Raw genomic sequence first — 25,282 nt, 5'->3', positions numbered from 1 at the left:
GTCAGTGTGTGCACAGGGACAGGCCACAGGTCCTGAATCAGAGCCACGGTTAACACTCAGGTGGGTGGGTACGGGTTAAGCAACCACAGAGTTTGTTGGTGCACACACCAGGTGGCACCACAGAAATTCACGTCTCGGGTTGACAGCCTCTGGGGAGGAGTACACAAGTGGTTAATTTTCCAGCAGGAGCACACCAGTTCTGCTCATCCTACACCAGTACTTGGAGCCAGATCTGGGGTGACAGGTCTTGGGAGAGGCCTGCCACAGAAGCAACCCAGGTCCCAGGCCACAGCATAACCAACTCAATTCCTGCAGTGACAGCACCCTGGCCCCCAGCACCAGCCTAGCACCAGGTCTGGGATGAACACAACAGAGAAAGGGATGCAACCTTGGGCTGCTTCTAGGCAAAACTACAGATGCCTGCACGGGCAGCAGATAGGTTTGCTGTGACCACATGGGCCTCACTTGCTTCAGCACTCACCTCCTTTGGGACAAATCATGCACTTAAAGGCAGTGGAACCTTATAAAACCCAACCCTCAGGAGTTCTGCTCTAACTGGGAAGCAGACCCTGCCCTCCACAGGGCTGTGAGCAGAGAGGAGGCCCCACCTAACATCCAGTGCAGGCTCTGAAAACCATAACACCAATCACACCCCCTATCAAGGGAATAATGGCAAGCACACTCTGAGGAAAACCGTGGCTGGCATCCATACCAAAAACACCCCTTGCATCAAAAATATTGGACTCACACAGTCTACACAGGGACGCTCCCACATAAAAACACCCCTTCAAGATCACAGTAGATAACTGTTTTTCCTAAATTCATAGAGACAGAGAAAGTTAAGTAAAATGAAAAAGCAGAGGAATTAATCCCAATTAAAACAAGAGAAATCCCCTGAAAGAACAAATAATGAAATGTCTCACCAGTCTACAAGACCCCAAGTTCAAAAAGGAGGTAATAAAAATACTAAAGAAATTAAGAAAGATTATCAATAGAAATGCAGGTTATTATAACAAGGAACTAGAAACTATAAAGAGGAACCAATCAAAATTAGAAAACTCAATTGCCAAAATAAAAACCAATCTAGAAGCACTGAATAACAGAATAAATAACACAGAAGAACAAATAAGTGATCTGGAAGATAGAATAATGGAAATCACCCAATCAGAACAGCAGATAGAAACATGAAAAAAAAATTAACATGTGAGATCTATGGGATAATATAAAGTGTGACACCCTACCCATGATAGGGGTTCCAAAAGGTGAAGGGGGGATTAAAAACGTATTTGAGGGCTTCCCTGGTGGTGCAGTGGTTGAGAGTCTGCCAGCCGATGCAGGGGACATGGGTTCGTGCCCCAGTCCGGGAAGATCACACACGCTGCAGAGTGACTGGGCCCGTGAGCCATGGCCGCTGAGCCTGCGCGTCCGGAGCCTGTGCTCCGCAACGGGAGAGGCCGCAACAGTGAGAGGCCCGCGTACCGCAAAAAAAAAAAAAAAAAAGTATTTGAAGAAATTATGGCTGAAAACTTCCCAAACCTAAAGAAGGAAACAGATGCCCAGGTACAGGAAGCACAGAGGATACCAAAGAAGATGAATCCAGACAAACCTACACCAAGACATCATAATTAAAATGGCAAAAGTTAAAGAGAGGATTCTAAAGGCAGCAAGAAAAAAACAAAGAGTCAATTACAAAGGAACTCCCATAAGGCTATCAGTTGATTTTTCTGCAGAAACTTTGCAGGGCAGAAGGGAATGACATGATATATTCAAAGTCCTGAAAGGGAAAAGCCTGCAGCCTAAGATAATCTGCCCAACAGATTATCATTTACAATAGAAGGAGAGGTAAAGAATTTCTCAGATGAGATCATTCTTTAACACCATTCTCAAAAATAAGCTCAAAATGGATTAAAGACCTAAATGTGAGACCAGACACTGTAAAACTCCTAGAGGAAAGCATAGGCAAAGCACTCTTTGACATAAATCACAGGAATATCTTTTTCGATCCTTCTCCCATAATAACGGAAATAAAAACAAAAGGAAACAAGTAGGACCTAATTAAACTCAAAAGCTTTTGCACAGCAAAGAAAACCATAAACAAAACGAAAAGACAAACGACAGATTAAGAGAAAATATTTGCAAATGATGGGACCAATAAGAGATTGGTCTCCAAAGTTTACAAACAGCTTATGAGACTTAATATCATCAAACAACCCAATCAAAAAATGGGCAGAAGACATAAATAGACATTTCTCCAAAGACATACAGCTGGCCAAGAGGCACATGAAAAGATGTTCAGCATCACTAATTACTAGAGAAATGCAAATCAAAATTACAATGAGATATCACCTCACACCAGTCAAAATGGCTATCATCAAAAAGTCTACAAACAATAAATGCTGGAGAAGGTGTGGAGAGAAGGGAACCCTCCTACACTGTTGCTGGGAATGTAAATTGGTACAGCTACTATGGAGAACAGTATGGAGGTTCCTTTAAAAAATAAAAATAGAGGTACCATATGACTTTGTAATCCCACTCCTGGGCATTTATCCAGAGAAAAGCATGATCTGAAAGGATACATGCACCCCAATGTTCATTGCAGCACTATTCACAATAGCCAGGACATGGAAGCAACCTAAATATATCGACAGAGGAATGGATAAAGAAGATGTGGTACATATATACAATGGAATATTACTCAGCCATTAAAAAGAATGAAATAATGCCATTTGCAGCAACATGGATGGACCTAGAGATTGTCATACTGAGTGAAGTAAGTCATACAGAGAAAGAGAAATATCCTATGATACCCCTTATATAAGGAATCTAAAAAGAAATGGTACAAATGAACCTATTTACAGAACAGAAACAGACTCACAGACTTAGAGAAGGAGCTTATGGTTATGGGGGGGGGGAAGGATGAGGGGAAGGGATAATTAGGGAGCTTGGGATTGACATGTACACACTGCTATATTTAAAATGGATAACCAACAAGGACTTACTGTGTAGCACAGGGAGCTCTGTTTAATGTTATGTGGCAGCCTGGGTGGAAGGGGAGTTTGGGGGGAGAATGGATACATGTATATGTATTGCTGAGTCCCTTTGCTATGCACCTGAAACTACTACAACATTGTTAATTGGCTATACTCCAATGTAAAATAAAAAGTTAAAAAAAAAAAAGAATTTCTCAGACAAACAAAAACTAAAAGAAGACAGCAATAGTAAATGTACCCTAAAAGAAATATTGAAAGGTCTTCTCTAAATAGAGAAGCATGAATCTCTAGGAAAGGGAATATCACAATAGGAAAGGCAAATTTATAAAAAGAATTGACGATCACTTAAATAAGCTAGTACAGAGCAACAACAATAAAAAAGCTAATCGAAAAATGAACAGAAGAGCTAAATAGACCTTTCTCCAAAGAAGACATACACATGGCCAAGAGACACATGAAGAGATGCTTAGCATTGCTTATTAGAGAAATGCAAGTGAAAACCATGAGATACCACTTCACTCTAGTCAGAATGGCTATCATCAAATAATATATGCTGGAGAGGGTGTGGAGACAAGGGAACCCTCATACACTGTTGGTATGAAAGTAAATTGGTGCAGCCACTATGGAAAAAAGTATGAAGTTTCCTTAAAAACTAAAAATAGAGCTTCCATATATAATCCACCAATTCCACTCCTGGGCATATATCCAGAAAAGTTGGAAACTCTAATTCAAAAATCTGTATGCACTCCAATGTTTATAGCAGCACTATTTACAATAGCCAAGACATGGAAACCACCCAGGTGTCCATCAACAGACAATTGGTTTAAGGTGATGTGGTATATATATATACACAGTGGAATATTAATTAGCTATAAAAATGAATGAAATATTGCCATTTGCAGCAAAATAGATGGACCTAGATAATATCATACTCGGACAAGTAAGACAGAGATAAACAAATATTACATGATTTCACTTACATGTGGAATTTTAAAAATAATACAAATGAATAAATATAGAAAACAGGAACATATTCACAGACATAGAAAACAAAGTTATGGTTACCAAAGGGGAAAGGGAGGGGGAAGAGGGATAAATTAGGAGTATGGTATTAATAGATACAAACTACTAAACATAAAATAGGTAAGCAACAAAGATTTACTGCACAGGGAACTGTATTCAATATCTTGTAATAAAGTATAATGGAAAATAATCTGAAAAAAGTGTATATAACTGAGTCACTTTGCTATATACCTGAAACTAACAGAATATTATAAATCATCTATACTTCAATTAAAAGAATAGAATTATTCCTCTTAAAAAACAAAAACAGGGCATTCTCTGGCAGTCCAGTGGTTAAGACTTCACCTTCCAATGCAGGGAGTGCAGGTTCGATGCCTGGTCGGGGAGCGAAGATCCCATGTGCCTCACTGCCAAAAAAACAAAACATAAAACAGAAGCAATATTGTAACAAATTCAATAAAGACTTTAAAAATGGTCCACATCAAAAAAAATCTTTAAAATAACAAAGAAACAAGCAACAACTATTAGCATCAACTTTTTCAGAGCTCTATTTCAGAAAATAGTCAAAGGTTTATAGCAGCCAAGCAAACACTGAATCAATAATTTTGATTTGTTTGGGGTGATGAAAAAGTTTTGAAAAGAGATAGTCATGATAGTTGCACTGCATTGTAAATGAAATTAATGCCACTGTGTCACTGAATTGTGCACTTAAAAATGGTTAAGATGGCAGGGTTTATTATATAAATATTTCATCACAATAAAAAACTTTTTGAAAAGAAAAGTAGAGTTATGTGTTGGTAATTTGCTACAACATGTGTGAGTCTTAAAAACACTATGGTAAGTAAAAGAAGCCAGTCACAAAAGACCACATGTTGTATGACTCCAATTGTGTGAATGTCTAGAATAGGCAAATTCGTAGAGACAGAAAGTAAATTTGTGGTTGCTTGGGCCCTCCCAGTCTGAGAAGTAGTGACTGCTAATGTTTGCCAGGTTTCTTTTTGGAGTGTTGGTAAATTCTAAAATTATATTATGGTAATGGTTGCACAACCTTTTGAATTTATTAACAACCCATGAACTGTATACTTTAAATATACAGCTTTATGATATGTGAACTGTATCTCAATAAAGCTCTTTAAAAAAAAAAGATTATGAGCTCACACAAATAAAGTTTCTTAAGTAAGCCTAATCCATGGGATGGGCTAAATAGTGAGAAAATGTAAAAGGATTGGTAAGTAATAATAGACCTTAAATATAATAGACCCTAATATAGACCTTAAGTGTGTATAATTAGTTTTACCATTCCTGGTCTTAGTGTATTTGAAGCAGATCAGGATGAACTGGGATTAGGAAATAAGAAGACAGCCAAGAAATACTAAATTATGTAATCTGGATGCATATTCACCTTTACACTGTTTACTAAGTGATATATCATTACTGCCTGAATGTGTGTGAATATTGTGTGACCTGCTAGAGCTGTTATATTTAATTTTTTGGAGGTTATGGATACCGTGACCCTTGTCTCTCCAGAAGATCCTCATAGGTATATACTTTTGGATGTGATTTTACAAGAAATGTAAATCATGGACCATGGTAAGAACATAGAGCCTTATTACTCTAATGAAATAGCCTGAGTTGGATAAAAGATTTAGGAGTTCTTGAGCGAGAAAGTTGATATAAAGAATTAGACACAGAGAGAGAAAGAATGTAAGACAAGAAAAGAGCCCTCTGAAACCATGGTAAAAATGGGTAAAGAGCTTGGAATCTATAGAGACCAGAGTTTTATTACTACCATCTACCAGTACTAATTAAACAAATCTCTTACTATAGAAGAACAAAATACATTGGTAAAGCATATGAATAGGGGATAATGAACGGAAAGAGTACCAGTAGTGATAACAAAAATAAAACCATATTCTAATAAACATCTATGTTTGCTTTCTTAGCATCCCAGCTGTTCATTCTAATATTATTTTCCATTACCTCATTGAAGTATGGAAAGTATACTCTTCAGGAAAAAAAATTAGAAAAACAAAACAAATATGTTTGTTCTATAAACAAACAATAGAATAATCTTTTTTGTTCTATAAAGATTTTAATCATTAAAAAAATTAGCTTCCCTGAAGCAAGAGTTTATATTGACTGTTTTCCATTGAGATTCAAGACTCTTAAGGCTAAAGGTCGAAGAAGAAGATGCCATCATCCCCTTTTCTCTTAGATCTTGTTATATCTTTAGTATGTAAACAAATCCACACATATATTGTTATTCCAAATGTTCAACCTTGGAAGCAGCATTTTTCTATATTTCTATTGGCTACATTGATTCTGTATTCTGGAATCTTACTGAACTTTGATTGTTATCAGGCTAGTCATATAAATATCTCATAAATTTAGTGTGATATCTCTATAAAATGGGATAAATATTCTTGCAATTATCTCATGGGATGAGCAGATTTGTCCTTACCTTGCGGAGTTCTTTAGCAGTGGGCCACAATATACCACCCTAGACCTAGAAATCTAAATGTATCTATAGTAGAAAAGGAATGATGGTACAAGTAACACACACACACAAATTGAGCAAAGTGTAAATACTGTAGCAGTGTGTTCTATGTGTGAATGTTTCTCAGTTGTTTTTAACAACTTTGGGGACCTAGTATACTAATGTGATAAATGGTTCTCTCTCCTCTTTCCAAAGCCCTGTTAGTTCTGATTGAAATATATTGAATACCTAATGTTGAATTGCTCTCAAACTATTGGTCATATGTCTGTTTTGTCTTGTTCTGTTTTTTACTCTGTTGAGGTATAGTTGCTTCATCATGTTGTGCTAGTTTCTGCTGTACAGAGAAGTGAATCAGCCATATGTATACACATATCCCCTCCCTTCTGGATTTCCCTCCCATCTAGGTCACCAAAGAGCATTGAGTAGAGTTCCTTGCACTATACAGCAGGCTCTCAATAGTTACTCTGTTCCATACATAGCAGTGTATACATGTCAATCACAATCTCCCAGTTCATCTCACACCCCCTCCCCCCTGCTTCCCCCTTTCGGTGTCCATACGTTTGTTCTCTATGTCTGTGTGTCTATTTCTGTTTTGCAAATAAGTTCATCTGTACCATTTTTCTAGATTCAACATATATGTGTTAATATACAATATTTGTTTTTTTCTTTGACACTCCAGTCTGTATGATAGTCTCTAGGTCCATCCGCGTCTCTACAAATGACCCAATTTCGTTCCTTTTAATAGCTGAGTAATATTCCATTGTGTATATGTACCACATCTTCTTTATCCATTCATCTGTCGATGGCTATTTAAGTTGCTTCCATGTCCTTGCTATTGTAAATAGTGCTGTAGTGAACATTGGGCTTCATGTGTCTTTTTTAATTATGGTTTTCTCAGGTATATGCCCAGTAGTGGGATTGCTGGGTCATATGGTAGTCCTAGTTTTAGCTTTTTAAGGAACCTCCATACTGTTCTCCATAGTGGCTGTATCAGTTTACATTCCCACCAACAGTGCAAGAGCATTCCCTTTTCTCCACACCCTCTCCAGCATTTGTTGTTTGTAGATTTTCTGATGATGCCTGTTCTAACCGGTGTGAGGTGATACCTCACTGTAGTTTTGATTTGCATTTCTCTAATAATTAGTGATGTTGAGTATCTTTTTATGTGCCTCTTGGCCATCTGTGTGTCTTCCTTAGAGAAATGTCTATTTGGGTCTCCCGCCCATTGTTTGATTGTTTTTCTGATATTGAGGTCAATGAGCTGTTTGTATATTTGAGAGATTATTCCCTTGTCAGTTGCTTCATTTGCAAATATTGTCTCCCATTCTGAGGGCCGTCTTTTTATTTTGTTTATGGTTTCCTTTGCTATGCAAAAGCTTTTAAGTGGGGGAGACCTTCAAAATGGTGGAGGAGTAAGACGTGGAGATCACCTTCCTCCCCACAGATACATGAGAAATACATCTACATGTGGAACAACTATAGAACACCTACTGAACGTTGGCAGAAGACCTCAGACTTCCGCAAAGGCAAGAAACTCCCCACATACCTGGATAGGGCAAATGAAAAAAGAAAAAACAGAGACAAAAGAATAGGGATGGGACGTGCACCTCTGGGAGGGAGCTGTGAAGGAGGAAAAGTTTCCACACACTAGGAAAGCCCTTCACTGGTGAACACGGCTGATGGGCAGGGGGGAAGCTTTAGAGCCACGGAGGAGAGCACAGCAACAGTGGTGCAGAGGGGAAAGCAGAGAGATTACCGCACAGAGGATCGGTGCCGACAAGCACCCACCAGCCTGAGAGGCTTGTCTGCTCACCCGCTGCGGTGGGTGGGGGCTGGGAGCTGAGGCTCAGGCTTCAGCGGTCAGATCCCAGGGAGAGGACTGTGGTTGGCTGTGTGAACACAGCCTGAATGGGGCTAGTGCACCACAGCTAGATGGGAGGGAGTCCGGGAAAAAGTCTGGAACTGCCTAAGAGGCAAGAGACCATTGTTTCGGAGAGCGCAAGGAGAGGGTATTCAGAGCACCACCTAAATGAGCTCCAGAGACAGGCGTGAGCCCTGGCTATCAGCTCGGACACCAGAGACGGGCATGAAATGCTAAGGCTGCTGCTGCCGCCACCAGTAAGCCTGTGTGCAAGCACAGGTCACTATCCATACCTCCCTTCCTGGGAGCCTGTGCAGCCCGCCACTGCCAGGGTCCCGGGATCCAGGGACAACTTCCCTGGGAGAATGCACGGTGTGCCTCAGGCTGGTGCAACGTCACGCCACCTTCTGCCGCCGCAGGCTCACCCCTCATTCCATACCCCTCCCTCTCCCCGACCTGAGTGAGCCAGAGCCCCCTAGTCAGCTGCTACTTTAACCCCATCCTCTCTGAGCGAAGAACAGACACGCTCAGGCGACCTACATGCAGAGGCGGGGCTAAATCCAAAACTGAACCCCAGGGCCTGTGCGAACAAATAAGAGAAAGGGAGATTTCTCTCAGCAGCCTCAGGAGCAGTGGATTAAATCTCCACAATCAAATTGATGTACCTGGCATCTCTGGAATACCTGAATAGATGAGGAATCATTCCAAAATTGACGCAGTGGACTTTGGGAACAGCTGTAGTCTTGGGGTTTGCTTTTTGCGTCTAATGTGTTTCTGGTTTTATGTTTATCTTAGTTTAGTACTTAGAGTTTCTTATCATCAGTAGATTTGTTTACTCCTATGGTTGCTCTCTTCCTTTTTTAAAAAAAATATATGTTTTTCTTTCTCTTTTTGTGAGTGTGTATATATATGTATGCTTCTTTGTGTGATTTTATCTGTATAGCTTTGCTTTTACCATTTGTCCTAAGGTCTATCTGTCCATTTTTTTTGTTTGTTCGTTTTTTTGCTATAGTTTTCAGTGCTTGTTATCATTGGTGGATTTATTTTTTGGTTTGGTTCCTCTCTTCTTTCTTTCATTCTTTTTTTTCATTTTTTAATAACTTTAATTATTTTATTTTTAATCATTTTTTAATATTAATAACTTTATTTTATTTTCATTTCTTTTTTCTTTCCATTTTTCTCCCTTTTCTTCTGAGCTGTGTGACTGACAGGGTCTTGGCGCTCTGGGCGGGTGTCAGGCCTGTGCCTCTGAGGTAGGAGATCCGAGTTCAGGACATTGGTCCACCAGAGACCTCCCGGCTCCACATAATATCAAACGGCGAAAGTTCTCCCAGAGATCTCCATCTCAATGCAAACACCCAGCTCCACTTAACGACTAGCAAGCTACAGTGCTGGACACTCTGTGCCAAATAACTAACAAGACAGGAACACAACCCCCACCCATTAGCAGAGAGACTGCCTAAACTCATATTAAGGTCACAGGCACCTCAAGACACACACCTGGACGCAGCCCTGCCCACAAGAAAGACAAGATCCAGCCTCATCCACCAGAACACAGGCACCAGTCCCCTCCACCAGGAGGTCTCCACAACACACTGAACCAACCTTAGCTATGGGGGGCAGACACCAAAAACAACGGGAACTACGAACCAGGAGCCTGAGAAAAGGAGACCCCAGACACAGTAAGTTAAGCAAAATGAGAAGACAGAGAATCACAAAACAGATGAAGGAGCAAGGTAAAAACCCACCAGACCAAACAAATGAAGAGGAAATAGGCAGTCTACCTGAAATAGAATTCAGAGTAGTAATAGAAAAGATGATCCAAACTCTTGGAAATAGAATGGAGAAAATACAAGAAACATTTACCAAGGACCTAGAAGAACTAAAGAGCAAACAAACCATGGTGACTAACACAATAAATGAAATTAAAAATTCTCTAGAAGGAATCAGTAGCAGAATAACTGAGACAGAAAAACAGATAAGTGACCTGGAAGATAAAATAATGGAAATAACTACCACAGAACAGAATAAAGAAAAAGAATGAAAAGAAGTGAGGATAGTCTCAGAGACCTCTGGCACAACATTAAATGTACCAACATTGGAATTATAGGGGTCCCAGAAGAAGAAGAGAAAAAGAAAGCGTCTGAGAAAATATTTGAAGAGATTATAGTTGAAAACTTCCCTAATATGGGAAAGGAAATAATCAAGTCCAGGAAGCACAGAGAGTCCCATACAGGATAAATGCAAGGAGAAAAGCACCAAGACACATATTAATCAAACTATGGAAAATTAAATACAAAGGAAAAATATTAAAAGCAGCAAGGGAAAAATAACAAATAACATACAAGGGAATCCCCATAAGGGTAACAGTTGATCTTTCTGCAGAAACTGTGCAAGCCAGAAGGGAGTGGCAGGACATATTTAAAGTGATGAAAGGGAGAAACCTACAACGAAGATTACTCTACCCAGCAAGGATCTCATTCAGATTCGACGGAGAAATTAAAACCTTTACAGACAAGGAAAAGCTAAGAGAATTCAGCACCACCAAACCAACTTTAATACAAATGGTAAAGGAACTTCTCTAGGCTGGAAACACAAAAGAAGGAAAAAACCTACAATAAGAAACCCAAAACAGTTAAGAAAATGGTAATAGGAACATACATATCGATAACTACCTTAAATGTAAACGGATTAAATGCTCCAACCAAAAGACGTAGACTGGCTGAATGGATACAAAAACAAGACCCATACATACGCTGTCTACAAGAGACCCATTTCAGACCAAGGGACATATACAGACTGAAAGTGAGGGGATGGAAAAAGATATTCCATGAAAATGGAAATCAAAAGAAAGCTGGGGTAGCAATTCTCATATCAGACAAAATAGAGTTTAAAATAAAGATGATTACATGAGACAGAGAAGGACACTACATAATGATCAAGGGATCAATCCAAGAAGAAGATATAACAATTGTAAATATTTATGCACCCAACATAGGAGCACCTCAATACATAAGGCAAATTGTTAACAGCCATAAAAGGGAAAATTGACAGTAACACAATCATAGTAGGGGACTTTAATACCCCACTTTCACCAATGGACAGATCATCCAAAATGAAAATAAATAAGGAAACACAAGCATTAAATGATACATTAAACAAGATGGACTTAATTGATATTTATAGGACATTCCATCCAAAAACAACAGAATACACTTTCTTCTCAAGTGCTCATGGAACATTCTCCAGGATAGATAATACCTTGGGACAAAAATCAAGCCTAGGTAAATTTAAGAAAATTGAAATTGTATCAAGTATCTTTTCCGACCACAGCACTTTGAGTCTAGATATCAGTTACAGGAAAAAACCTATAAAAAGTACAAACCATGGAGACTAAACAATATACTACTAAATAACCAAGAGATCACTGAAGAAATCAAACAGGAAATCAAAAAATACCTAGAAACAAATGACAATGAAAACTCCACAACCCAAAACCTATGGGATGCAGCAAAGAAATTCTAAGAGGGAAGTTTGTGGCAATAAATCCTACCTTAGGAACCAAGAAACATCTTAAATAAACAATCTAACCTTACACCTAAAACAATTAGAGAAAGAAGAACCAAAAAAACCCCAAAGTTAGCAGAAGGAAAGAGGTCATAAAGATCAGATCAGAAATATGAAACAGAAATGAAGGAAACAATAGCAAAGATCAAGAAAACTAAAAGCTGGTTCCTTGAGAAGATAAACAAAATGATAAACCATTAGCCAGACTCATCAAGAAAAAAAGGGAGAAGACTCAACACAATTAGAAATGAAAAAGGAGAAGTAACAACTGACACTGCAGAAATACAAAGGATCATGAGAGATTACTATAACAACTATATGCCAATTAAATGGACAACATGGAAGAAATGGACAAATTCTTAGAAAAGCACAACCTTCCGAGACTGAACCAGGAAGAAATAGAAACTATAAACAGACCAATCACAAGCACTGAAATTGAAACTGTGATTAAAAATCTTCCAACAAACAGAAACCCAGGACCAGATGGCTTCACAGGCGGATTCTATCAAACATTTAGAGAAGACCTAACACCTATCCTTCTCAAACTCTTCAAAAATATAACGGAGGGAGGAACAGTCCCAAACTCATTCCACGAGGCCACCATCACCCTGATACCAAAACCAGGCAAAGATTTCACAAAAAAAAGAAAACTGCAGGCCAGTATCACTGATGAACACAGATGCGAAAATCCTCAACAAAATACTAACAAACAGTCCAACAGCACATTAAAATGATCATGCACCATGATCAAGTGCGGTTTATCCCAGGAATGCAAGGATTCTTCAATATATGCAAATCAATCGATGTGATACACTGTGTTAACAAATTGAAGGAGAAAAAACATATAATCATCTCAACAGATGCAGAAAAAGCTTTCGACAGAATTTAACACCAATTTATGATAAAAACCCTCCAGAAATTAGGCATAGAGGGAACTTACCTCAACATAATAAAGGCCATATGTGGCAAACCCACAGCCAACATTGTTCTCAATGGTGAAAAACTGAAACTGTTTCCTCTAAGATCAGAAACAAGAGAAGGTTGTCCACTCTCACCACTATTATTCAACATTGTTTTGGAAGTTTTAGCCACAGCAATCAGAGAAGAAAAGGAAATAAAAGGAATCCAAATCGGAAAAGTAGAAGTAAAGCTGTCACTGTTTGCAGATGACATGATACTATACATAGAGAATCCTAAAGATGCTACCAGAAAACTACTAGAGCTAATCAATGAATTTGGTAAAGTAGCAGGATACAAAATTAATGCACAGAAATCTCTTGCATTCCTGTACACTAGTGATGAAAAATCTGAAAGGGAAATTAAGGGAACACTCCCATTTATCATTGTAACAAAAAGAATAAAATACCTAGGAATAAATCTACCTCAGGAGACAAAAGACCTGTATGCAGAAAACTGTAAGACACTGATTAAAGAAATTAAGGATGGTACAAACAGATGGAGAGATATACCATTTTCTTGGATTGGAAGAATCAACACTGTGAAAATGACTATACTATCCAAAGCAATCTACAGATTCAGTGCAATTCCTATCAATCTACCAATGGCATTTTTCACAGACTAGAACAAAATATTTCACAATTTGTGTGGAAACACAAAAGACCGCAAATAGCCAATGCAATCTTAAGAAAGAAAAATGAAGGTAGAAGAATCAGGCTCCCTGACTTCAGACTCTACTACAAAGCTACAGTAATCAAGACAGTATGGTACTGGCACAAAACAGAAATATAGATCAATGGATCAGGATAGAAAGACCGGAGATAAACCCACGCACATATGGTCACCTTATTTTTGATAAAGGAGGCAAGAATATACAGTGGAGAAAAGACAGCCTCTTCAATAAGTGGTGCTGGGAAAACTGGGCAGCTACATGTAAAAGAATGAAATTAGAACACTCCCTAACACCATACACAAAAATAAATTCAAAATGGATTAAAGACCTAAACGTAAGGCCAGACACTATCAAACTCTTACAGGAAAACATAGGCAGGACAGTCTATGACATAAATCACAGCAAGATCCTTTTTGACCCACCTTCTAGAGAAATGGAAATAAAAACAAAAATAAAAAAATGGGACGTAATGAAACTTAAAACCTTTTGCACAGCAAAGGAAACCATAAATAAGATGAAAAGACAACCCTCAGAATGGGAGAAAATATTTGTAAATGAAGCAACTGACAAAGCAGTAATCTCCAAAATATACAAGCAGCTCATGCAGCACAGTATCAAAAAAACAAAAAATCCAATCCAAAAATGGGCAGAAGTCTAAATAGGCATTTACCCAGAGAAGTTATACAGATTGCCAACAAACATGAAAGTATTCTCAACATCTCTAATCATTGGAGAAATGCAAATCAAAACTACAGTGAGGTATCACCTCATACAAGTCAGAATGGCCACCATCAAAAATGTACAATCAGTAACTTCTTGAGAGGATGTGGAGAAAAGGGAACCCTCTTGCACTGTTGGTGGGAATGTAAATTGATACAGCCACTGTGGAGAACATTGTGGAGGTTCCTTTAAAAACTAAAAGTAGAACTACCATACGACCCAGCAATCCCACTGCTGGGCATATACCCTGAGAAAATCATAAATCAAAAAGAGTCATGTACCACAATGTTCATTGCAGCTCTGTTTACAATAGCCAGGACACGGAAGCAAGCTAAGTCTCCTTTGACAGATGAATGGATAAAGAAGATGTGGCACATATATGCAATGGAATATTACTAAGCCTTAAAAAGAAACGAAATTGAGTTATTTGTAGTGAGCTGGATGGACTTAGAGTATGTTATACAGAGTGAAGTCAGAAAGAGAAAAACATATACCATATGCTAACAGATATATATGGAATCTGAAATATATATATATATATATATATATATATATATATATATCTGGTTCTGAAGAACCTGGGACAGGACAGGAATAAATACACAGACGTAGAGAATGGACTTGAGGACACAGGGTTGGGGAAGAGTAAGTTGGGAGGAAGTGAGAGAGTGGCATGGACATATATACACTACCAAATATAAAATAGATAACTCGTGGGAAGCCGCCGCATAGCACAGGGAGATCAGCACGGTGTTCTGTGACCACTTAGAGGGGTGGGATAGGGAAAATGGAAGGGAGACGCAAGAGGGAGGAGATATGGGGATATATGTATGTGTATAGCTGACTCTTTTTGTTATAAAGCAGAAACTTACACACCATTGTAAATCAATTATGCTCCAATAAAGATGTTGAAAAAAAAAAGCTTTTAAGTTTCATTAGGTGTCATTTGTTTATTTTTGTTTTTATTTTCATTACTGTAGGAGGTGGGTCAAAAAAATCTTGCTGTGATTTATGTCAAAGAGTGTTCTTCCTATCTTTTCCTCCAAGAGTTTTATAGTGTCCAGTCTTACATCTAGGTCTTTTATCCATTTTGAGTTTATTTTTGTTTATTGTGTTAGAGAGAGGAAACTAGTCTTAGAATCCTAAGGGAAATTTTGGAGGGAAGCTTTTTTATTAGTTTGTTTTCCATATTTTAACCATTCTGTTTTCCTAGGTAGCAAATACTTGACTGATTGGAGAAAGCCTGAAATTGCATTTCTTATATTAGATAGATTCCTAAGTTTTCCTGTTGGAGTCATCTTGAGATAATATGTTTGATTTCCTATTATTTATTTCAATGTCCTTTCAGAGTTCTAGTCAATCTTAGGAAAAGCTTTATGTCGGTAGCATCATCACAATTTATTCACGTAACCTATTATATAAGATCACTCAAGAGTACAGATATGCACAAGATATGGCTCTTAAGCTTAGTGAAGGCCTTAGGGAAAATAGGATAAAAAGGTCAAAAGACATATCTCTTAAATCCATTTAGGTCTATAAATCATTTGATTATTCTCTTTTGCAGTTTATCTTTTAAAAAATGTCATTTCGATTTTGACCTATCATAATTCATGCTAAGAAGATTACCATGAACCCTGAACTCTACTGATATCTTCTAAGGTAATTAACTTGTGGAGAAATTCCATACTTAGACAGTGTAACTCTGACAGAAATAATGTTGAAAAGTAACAAAAGTAATCATTTATTCAGCCCTTGCTATGTCTGAAGTATTCTGCCAAGTGCTTAACTTCCATCTGTGATATTCCATCTTTAGGAGCAAGTCCTTGGTATTCTGTGAAACAATTCAAGTTACTAATTCCTCATCGTAACAGTGTTCCCACACTATTGTGATAATTGAAGAATGTGGACCCGGGTTACCTTCTTTCAGAACAATACACTGGAGATGCCCAAGCACAAATTATTTATACTTGAATAATTAGGCATGTGATATAGTTGTATCTACTCATTTCTATTTCTTTCAACAGTGAGAGGATTAATATACTGTTACCTAGTTAAGGTTGAGAAAATAATATTGATAAAAGACATTTAGTAGCACAAGAAAAGGATTATCATAAGTAATATTTATCTGCTGTCCACAACCATTTGACACAATCAGGCAAGGTCTTACATTATGTTAATGAAGATCAACAATGGTTAGAACTCTAATCACTCACATTCTTTAAAATAAAGATATAAGTAGTACATACAGTATTGGAAAACTATATAGTGTTTGGTGTCTAAATGTATAGAAGTAAACTGAAATTGGTCCAGGGGTTAAGAATCAGACAACTTGAATAAAAGAACAGCCCTCACTGTCTTACAAGGGAGAAGGTACAATTAGCCTGAAATAGCACCTTGGTTGACATTTTTTGTGGGTGTAAGAGAATAACGAATGATGATTTGAAATGAAATAAATCTTAGTTTTGAGATATTCTCTACATAAGAGATGTTCTAAGGATTATGTAAACATGCATACATATATTTTTTTAATTAATTAATTTATTTAATTTTGTCTCCGTTGGGTCTTTGTTGCTGCACGCAGGCTTTCTCTAGTTGCAGCAATCGGGGGCTACTCTTCAACACAGCGTGCAGGCTTCTCATTGCCATGGCTACTTTTTGTTGCTGAGTATGTGCTCTAGGTGCTAGGTACGTGGACTTCAGTAGTTGTGGCACGCGGGCTCAGTAGTTGTGGTGCACGGGCTTAGTTGCTCTGTGGCATGTGGGATCCTCCCGGACCAGGTGTTGAACTCATGTCCCATGACTGCATTGGCAGGCGGATTTTTAACCACTGTGCCACCAGGGAAGTCCAACGCATATATATATTTTTAAAAATAGATGTTTTGAACGCATATAATGTTCATATACATGGAAATGGAAAATATAAATGTATGAAAAATTATGGATGAATACTCCTTGGATAAAGCCACCTGCTTTTTATCTCTACAACCCCCGAAATATCTCAGAAACCCTTATACTTCTCATTTTAATCACTTGCTATGCTCTTTAGTCTAATAGATGATACCTATTGTTTGCATTTACTTTTTTAAGAGCTTAGTGAAAGCTTCAGCTGTGTTAACAAATATTTAGAAAATGTGTTGCTGTTTTCTCCAATGAAGAAATGTTATTTTTAAAAAGTTTTAAGGAAATATATTTTAGAATATTAATTTTAAAGTGGCTTGGAGTAGATTGACAAAGCCAAAAAGGACCAGAGAGAGAGATTTTAAGCCCAGATAATACATGAATACAGATAAGGTGATACTAACGGACAAGGAATGGGAGGATCTGCTTAATAAATGAGAAGTTAAAACAATTCAGGAGACAACTTGGAAAAAATGACGTGAAAGAAGAACTTAAGAAAATTTTCCTAAAATATTAAAACATGCTTAAGATACTTGGATATTTAAAATTGTTCACATTAAGTTATTTCGTTAGTGGAAATGATACTGCGTTATTTATAAAAACTAGTAACTGCAGAGTTTAAAAGAATCTAGGAAACAAAATTCTAACTGATTTAAAAATTTTCCATTTGAAGAATTTTAGTGGATTTTGAACCTATTTGTTAATATTTTCAAAGTAACATCTTCCAATTATTTTGTAGAAACAACTAATTAATATTATAAAAGATGGAAATTTATTAACCCCATTTCAAAAAGGCACTTGCGTGTTTGGTGGATGAGATTGAAAAATAAATGTTGTGTAATGATGTAGTAAATATAGGTAAAGTACTTCTTCGATTTCAGTCTAGTTATCTTTTAAAACTAGTTTTTACTTTTTAATTACCATATCACAAAATATCAAACCAAGATTTTCTAAAATAACGCGTATTAATCACATTGCTCTCACAAAAACATTGTTGAGAACTTTTTGCACATTATTTAGTAAAATAAAATGAAAAGCTATTTAAAATATTATGTCATCTTTATCTCATCTTTTTAAAATTTCTATTTAAGTGTGATATACTACATGCTTTTCCAGTGGTTTGTGAAAATAACATTCAGAAATTGTTTACTGATAGAGATACATGATCAACCTTTTGGAGGTTACTCTCAGAGATGAGACATGTAAACATGTAAATTTCTTTAAACTGTGAAAAGTGCTTTCCAGAGGAACACACTCCGGGAACAAATTGCCTGGAGGCATTAGAGGAGACTTTACTGAGATGACCCTAAGACCCTGTTTCATTATGTACACATAGGAATTTTTCAGGTGGTTATTTCACAGCTCTTTAGTAGACCAAAGAAAAATGTAACATTTCTCAAATGATTTTATTTTGGTGAGGTCTGCTTAATTCAATGATTCATGTTTCTGTCAATAAATGTAGAGAAAAGAAGAAAATGTATTATTTTAGATTTAGATCTAGATGAGTATGTGACTTCGGGTGGACGTAGAGAAAGATGGCTTGTCTAAACTTACTTCCTCATATCTCTTACTGTCCCATTTTTCTCTTTATTGGGTTTTTCACTCTTGGGCAAGAGAAAAGTATTGCTAAAAACCTCTGTAGTGATAGTTTTCATCCTAGTTATGGTAGAGAAACTGTTATATATTCATAAATATGTAATATCTGTAAAAAACTTTTCTTAACATGGGCATCCCTCTTTCATAGCACTAACCGTGATATATTGATGTACCATACTATATTAATTTGTTCATACCTCTGAGCTCTTTGATATCAAGGACATTTGTCATGGTTTTTTTTTCCCCCCCATTCCTACATTTTCCTGCACATACTAGGCATTGGTATGTTTCTTAAACTGAATAATTAAATGCTACAATCACTTTCGTGAGACTTTATGCCAGTTTTTTTAAATGTAACTCACGTCAAGTTCACTTTCAAAGCTATTTGGAAATTTATTATAAAGTTTGTATGAACTTATGACTAATAATATATAAATTGGAAATAGCCAGAGAAAGAGAAGGATGCAAAAATGCTAATTATTAAAATAGTTATCTGTACTGTATTTGTTGCATTAAAAACCACCACAAGGGCTTCCCTGGTGGCGCAGTGGTTGAGAGTCCGCCTGCCGATGCAGGGGACACAGGTTCGTGCCCCGGTGTGGGAAGATCCCACATGCCGCGGAGCGGCTGGGCCCATGAGCCATGGCCGCTGAGCCTGCGCGTCCGGAGCCTGTGCTCCGCAACAGGAGAGGCCATAGCAGTGAGAGGCCCGGGTACCGCAAAAAAACACAAAACAAAACCCACCACAAAACTTAGTGACTTAAAACAACAATGACTTAGTATTTCTCACAAATCTGTAGATTTGCTGGTCTCAGGTAGGTGTATCATCTGGTCTTACCTGGAATCACTCATGTGGCTGAAATAATTCGTTAGCTCAGCTATGGCTAGAGAATCTAACATGGCCTCAGTCAGATGTCTAGGGCCTTGCTGCTATCTGTTTTGCTAGGCCTTTCTCTCCACATCATCTCTCACCATTCCATGATTTAGCCTGGGCTTCCTATCATGTTAATAGAAGTATACCAAAAGAGTGAAGGCAGAAACTGTGAGGCCTTTTGAGACATAGGCTTCAGAACTCACACACCATGACTTCTGCCCCATTCTGTTGGCCAAAGTCATAAGTCCAGTCCAGATGCAAAGGTTGTAGAAATACATTCCACCTCTTGATAGGAGGACTTATAAAGAATATGTGACCATATTTAATCTTCCACAATACTACATGAGTTGTTGCTAAGTATAAAATTTGTTTCTCAGCTGGCTCATAATGAGGGGGAAATGAGACATTAAAGTACTAGCTACCAGAATGAAGAACTAATACCAGAAGAATCCATTTTTTTCTTCCAGTTTTATTGAGGTACAATTGACATGCCGCACTATATAAGTTTAAGGTGTACAGTATAATGACTTGACTTACATACATCATGAAATGATTACCACAATAAGTTTAGTGAATAGAAAGAAATAGAAACAAATTTTTCCTTGTGATAAAAACTCTTATGACCTACTCTCTTAACATCTTTCATATATAATGTATGGCAGTGTTAGTTATAGTTATCACGTTGTACATTATATCCCTAGTACTTATTTATCTTATAACTAGATTGACCACCTTTATCCAATTCCCCCTCCCACCACCCCTTGCCTCTGATAACCACAAATCTGATCTCCCTTTCTTTAAGTTTGTTTATTTTTGAAGTATAATTGACTTACAACACTATGTTAGTTCCTGAAACAGGACAGAAAATTAAATTTTTAAAATCCCTTTAGTTTTTAATAATACATGGGAATTATAAAGAATTCCAAAAATACAAAAAAACTAAAATAAAAAGAGTAAAAAATAAAATGCACTTCAAATCTAATTACCCAAAAATAATTATTATTAAGATTAATTGTAAAACATTCTAACATCTTTCTATGTCTATATTACAGGTAGAAGAATGGATGAATGAATGTTTAATTGAGTAAAAGATACAGCTATATGAAATTAGGATAATTCTCTAAAGTTAATACAGAATAGCATTTTATTTCATTTAAACAGAGGGAAAAGAAAATGAATGAAAAGAGCATATTACAAGAGATATTATTTGCTAAACAGAGATCTCTCTAAAGTTAAAAAAAAATCAGGAAAATCATTAATAGGTTACAGTCATAGTTTTAACTTTTTAAACCTTAGGGTTGGTTGAAAGATAAGGAAGCTAGCACTGTTACATTTCCTTCTAACTACCCTCTCCTTGCCTTCAAATTTCTGTTTATTGTATGGTTATCAAAAAAAAAAAAAAAGAAAACCTGCTTGAACAATATCCAGTCTTCAATCTGAGCTTATTTTATAAACCATTGCAGAGACGTAGGAAGAAAGATGAAGTCAGCCCAGAGTATATCAGATCTTGACAGACTTGCACAAAGGAAAATAGAGGAAGCGAGGGAATAGAGACAACATATCGTCTTTTATGGAATGCTCTGTTTTTCTCTGTGAGATTTTATTAAATGTCCAGTACTAGAGTTTTTCTACCTAGATAAGGGTTTAACTCACCGTTTATGTGGGGATATCATTGGGTTTCAGATTAGTTCCCCAATTCAGTGTGCATTTGTTCCTGGAACCTTCAACTTGATCACAGAGATTCAACCCCTTGTTTCATTTGTTTCTCACAGCAGCTGCTTTCAAGATGAAAAGATAGTTTCTTTCAGTTTACATCTCTCTAGATTTGAAGGTATTAGTGAGAATTTTTATGATTCGGATAATTCACCATTATGACTTCTTTGGGAGCCAGAACAGCATTATGAGCCTCAACCCTGCTGCAGTATGCTTCTCAAAGACCATTTATTTCTGTCGTTGACCACCCAACTTTTGAGATTTATGACATAAAGCTGTATATTTTTCCCCATTTGATCATTGCTGGTGGAAGTTTTTTCCTCTAGTTTGTACTCTTTTTTGTTGTTGTTGATTTCTGTTAGATATGGAGAGGCAGAAATTCTTTGTTACAGCTTGATCCTACTGTGCTAACCTGTAAGCTCAAGGCAGTAAATTTTTAAAGAAATACCTTTTATGTAAGGGAAAATAACCATTAAAATAGACAATGTCTTCAGCCTCAGTTTTGCAACAGATGCAGAGGAATTTTTCATAATGATGGTTTATGTAGAAATCCTCAATGACCTACTACCTGGTAGCAGCCAGGTATATCTCAAAATGAAAGGTATCTTATAGGTGCAGAAACATATATGATGAGATAAATTGCTTTCTGGTGATCTAACATGATAGAAAAGTAAGACTCACAATATCCTGAGTGGTACATGGTTAGAAAGCATGGCTTAGTCCAGTTTAACGTGCATATATAGCACCTTGAGGAGTCTTTCTAAAATTGCAGATCCTGAATCAGTAAGTCTTGGATGGGACCTGAGATTCTATATTTCTAACAAGCTCCCTGGTAAAACAAATGTTGCTGGTCTTCAGATCATACTTTTAGTAGCAAGGTTCTTGACTAGACTCACAGCACCTATACTTGACTAAATCCTTGAGGCCAGGGCCTTATTTGTCTTTAGATCCCTGTTATCTAATGAAGCGCCTGAATAAAAGGCACTTTATTGTTAAATAAACGAACTGATGTGTTAAATAAGTATATGACCACTAGGTGTCTGGAATACTCATATTTTATATTAACGGTTGAGAAAGAATCCTTATGTTTTGGAGACCAGCTGAGTGAATGATAAGATTGCTATTTTCTTTTAAAAGTCCAAAATCCTAACTAAGATTTTTGCTCAGTTGAAAAACTGTGGTACATCACACAGCTACTTTGGACCACAAAATATTACTTTTCAAATACTAGAACATATCCTTAACTGAGCTCAAGATATCAAATTTTATTTAAATGAAAGAAAATCTATAGAGTATGTGTTATCAGTTATCCATCCTGGGAATAGAAAAATTTAAGTAATATTCCTGTGGTGCAACTAATCTTAAGCTATGACATCTTTGTGGGCCCACCCAGTTGGGTTAGCTGTGAAGTTCACCTTCAGATAACTGAACTTATTGTCTCTTTAAGCTAGTAGTTCTCAACTGGTTGGCAGCATTTTAAAATTACCTGGGAAGCTTTTTAGAATCCGAATTTCCAAGCTGTACCCCAGAAATGAGACCCAAGCATCAGTATTTTTACAAGCTCCACAGATAATTCCAGTGTATAACCAAAGTTGAGAACCATTACTGGACTATGACCTCTTTAAAACCAGGGTCAGTCTTTCACTTATTTTTTAACTCTTAACACCTAAGACATGGTATAGGTCCTCAGTAAATGTTTATTTAATCAATGGATGAAATATGTTATAAGAATTATTGCCTGTTGCCAAACAATAGCATTCTTCACTCTAAAGGGACTATTTTGCTTATTTTTGTTGGCATCTTGAAATTTGAAAAGTTTGAATTGCCCTCTTGGTATTGACAATACTGAAAATTAGTATTTGATATAATTTTTTTTTTTTTTTAGCGCTTGAACTGTTTTTTTGTTGATACAAGTTAGATTTCACATCACTTTTTATCAAGATCTGATACAAATGGAGGTGTGGTCAAAGACTAGAATGCTGTGGCACAAACCCTTCAGTAATATGGAATATTACGAAGAAATCTAAAGTTTCTAAGGTCTATTAGTGGGAAGACAAGATCAGTTCATCTCATTGCTGAGTTATGGAGTCAACTATGTATTTTTTTATAGACCAGAAATAATAACTACTTAGAATGATGAGTATTTTTGCTTTTCTAATTTCTAAATAAATAGAAGAGCAAAACACTGGAAATTTTAAGTTTGATTTGTGAAACCACCACATAATCACCTTTATTATAATAATCATTGATTTTGTTTGTTTTTTTAACATCTTTATTGGAGTATAATTGCTTTACATTGTTGTGTTTGTTGCTGCTGTATAAAAAAGTGAATCAGCTATACGTATACATATATCCCCATATCCCCTCCCTCTTGCGTCTCCGTCCCACTCTCCCTATCCTACCCCTCTAGGTGGTCACAAAGCACGGAGCTGATCGCCCTGTGCTATGCGGCTGCTTCTCACTAGCTACCTGTTTTACATTTGGTAGTGTATATATGTCCATGCCACTCTCTCACTTCATCCCAGCTTACCCTTCCCCCTCCCTGTGTCCTCAAGTCCATTCTCTGTGTCTGTGTCTATTCCTGTCCTGCCCCTAGGTTCTTCAGAATCATTTTTTTTTTAGATTCCATATATATGTGTTAGCATATGGTGTATGTTTTTCTCTTTCTGACTTACTTCACTGTGTATGACAGACTCTAGGTCCATCCACCTCACTACAAGTAATCCAATTTTGTTCCTTTTTATGGCTGAGTAATATTCCATTGTATATATGTGCCACATCTTCTTTATCCATTCATCTGTCGATGGACACTTAGGTTGCTTCTGTGTCTTGACTGTTGTAAATAGTGTTGCAGTGAACATTGTGGTACATGACTCTTTTTGAATTATGGTTTTCTCAGGGTATATGCCCAGGAGTGGGATTCCTGGGTCATATGGTAGTTCTGTTTTTAGTTTTTTAAGGAACCTCCATACTCTTCTCCATAGTGGCTGTATCAATTTACATTCGCATCAACAGTGCAAGAGGGTTCCCTTTTCTCCACACCCTCTCCAGCATTTATTGTTTGTAGATTAACCATTGATTTTTTTTGTGTGTGAGCTTTCCTCAGAACAAAATTATAACTATATCAGTGGTGGGAGTTCTTCAGTTAGGCTCTAGTAGTCTATATTTTATGTCTTTTTAAAAATAGTTTGTTGACATTAATTAATCACAGCAGGGGAAAAAATCTCCTTCATTTGGAGTTTTGTGCTCTCCATTCCTGTGATACCAGGATGAAATAAAAATGAGTGAGAAAAGGGAAAAAAATCATTTAAAAATCCTGAATTGTCCTTCTGAATAATTATCATGCATTTTGTCTCACTGATGAATTAGAGAACTGAGGACATTGTATTTTACATATAGATATGAGCCTGCTACTGGTATTTCACATCTAATTATCAGTACATAAATGATATAATTGTATTATTAAGTTTTGGACCTGAATTGTATAAAGGTAATGAAACAATAAAATACCAAAGCAAATATTTAATTATAATTTAAATGAGCACTTAATAGTGCTTTTTAATAAATAGCCAAAATGTAGGATGGATGAATAGAACTAGCAATAGAGTAAGCAGAGATCCTTGTCCCACTTCTTTACAAACTAGCTGGGTAACTTTGAGTAAATTATTTAACCACATTGTACTTCAGTTGTCTTATCTGTAAAATGAATAGACAAATCTACCAAGGTCTCTACCAACTCCAAAATTTTATGGTATGTAATTCTAATCTCAACTAAGTGTCATAATATTGGTGTGGAAAAAGAGAAACTTTAACCAATCATTTATTCCTACACCTTTCCTTTAAGGCAACTATGTAAAATAACATCCTGAAAAACGTAAAACTTTCCTAAACCACTTGAAACTTAGGAAAAAAA

The 25,282-nt window shown here is 36.8% G+C and overlaps 1 protein-coding gene across 15 annotated transcripts in view; it reads left to right on the top strand.

The window, feature by feature from the left end:
• GPHN (gephyrin) overlaps window positions 1–25,282 on the top strand; it is a 617,199-nt gene that overhangs the window by 237,657 nt on the left and 354,260 nt on the right. The window lies entirely within an intron of this gene.

Source organism: Stenella coeruleoalba, assembly GCF_951394435.1.
Source record: "Stenella coeruleoalba genome assembly, chromosome: 2".
NCBI lineage: Eukaryota > Metazoa > Chordata > Mammalia > Artiodactyla > Delphinidae > Stenella > Stenella coeruleoalba.
The sequence above is the reverse complement of the archived record's forward strand: the minus strand, read 5'-3'. Positions and strand labels throughout refer to the sequence as shown.